Here is a 2,060-nt window from a genome sequence, read left to right on the forward strand (position 1 = left end):
CAAAAGAAATAAATCCTGTTTAGTAAACACTTAGGTCCAAATAACGTTTATTTCCTAAAACATTAACACTTAAAAAAATAGGAGAAATTAAATACAATTAAACACCATTACTTACTGAAAGTACGTATGTACCTGTTTTCCACCGTAAAACTTTTCAAACCTCAGAATTAGACTGGTGGCAGCCACCCTCATTACCTATTTCTTGTTATTCAATTTATAACTCATAATTCATAATTTAATTCATAGTTGAATTCAATTTATAATTCAATTCATAATTAAATTCATAATTCAATAATTAATAAGCAGGCTTCCATCATTTCCTCATTCTGATTCTCTATATTGTATATATTAGAAGACACATTACTATTTATCATAATATAAATTTTGCTCCTGCCCCTTGCCCAACTACTCTATAGAATTTTAGTAATTTTATTGATGTAAAAAATTTAAATTTCAGTTAAATAAATTTGATACATAAATGCACGCTCATTGTAAACTTCAAAATCCAGATGAATAAAATCCCTCTCAATTTTCTACCCATATCCACTAACTACTGCTACAGGAATGATGACTATTGTTAACAATTTAAGGTATATATTTTCACTGAAATAATTACATATGTAGATTTAGAAGTATATGGTCACATTGTATATTTTATATTAAAAATACTAGATTGCAGGTATTAAAATTTTTCATGTACCCATTTTGGAGAAATCATTCTATATAAACAAGTATGAACTTACCCGGACCTCCTTTCTGCTATTGAATACTGACTTGTGTGTTATGCTGTATAACTTCCTTTCGTCTGTCCGGATCCAGTCTCCACTCTTCTCCACACTGCTCTGTGTCCTGGGAAACTGAACTAAAACGACTGCCTGAAAGAGCTCTTGATCCTCAATACCTTCCTTGCCCTGTGGCTTCTGATTGTATCTGTCAGTGCAGTGAAAGCCACTGGCAGGAGATACAGAAAGAAGAAAAGCAAAGTTGAGACACTTACTTCCCACCTTCCTGCATACTTGTTATCTATTTGTTTGCCATCTTCCCCCACCAAGGGTCATACCTTTTATCAGGTGGCCTTCTACACACAGCTGTCATGAGTTTCCCATTAGGTCAAGAGATACTGGGAGTTTTCCATAGTTATAAACTCCAGGATACTACATTTCCCTTTCTGGCTTTCCTAAACTTGTACCCATATCATTGTAAACAATGCCTTTATTAAAATATGTTCAGTTACTTAATTTGAGTGTGGCACTTGTTGTCATCTAAGTCTTTGACTGATGCATGAGGAATTGCTGTATTCAATCTTTACTTACACATTTAACTTCCTACAATGTGTGATATTTTGTACAATGCTACAATGAACGTCTTTAAACGTCTTTATAAGTACTGTGAGTATTCTTTTATAATGAATATTCTTTTATGGTTGATACCTTGAAGAATAGTTTTGGGATTAAAAGGTAGCTTCAATTTAAAAACTGATACACATGGCTGAAAGTCCTACCAAAGGTGGGGGAATAATTTATTCTCTCTCTGAAACTAAATGAAAGCATATATTTTTCCATCCCGCTCACCAACAATGAATTTTACAAACCTTTCTTAACACGTATAAAATTTTACCTTTTAATTGTTTTAATGTGTGTTCACTGATTAGTAATGAGAAATGACCTTCTTGTAATATGTTTATTAGTCACTGATGCTTTCTTTCTGAATAGTTAATTCAAATCTTCTGCCGTTACCATGGGTGGAGGGAATGGTAGCTGGAGTGATATGAGAAACACATGGAGCAGAACTCAGGTTTTCCAGGCAAAGCATAGTAACCAGCCAGCCCTGGCCAATTCACTAACTGAATACAAACACCTGAGCAAGCCCAATTCTGATCAGTACTTCTGTCCCAAATCAGTGGAACTTATTGGCTGGGGTGTAGATTTATGAGGGGGGAAAAAAAAAAAAGCGTTGCTACTTTAAATCCTAAGATTTAGTGGTTTGTTAAACAGAAACAAATAATTGATAAAATCATCTGAATCACTTTTTTAAAACATTTTATTTATTGTATTATTAGT

The sequence above is a fragment of the Rhinopithecus roxellana genome, chromosome 14 (genome assembly GCF_007565055.1).
Source record: "Rhinopithecus roxellana isolate Shanxi Qingling chromosome 14, ASM756505v1, whole genome shotgun sequence".
In the NCBI taxonomy this organism is placed as follows: domain Eukaryota; kingdom Metazoa; phylum Chordata; class Mammalia; order Primates; family Cercopithecidae; genus Rhinopithecus; species Rhinopithecus roxellana.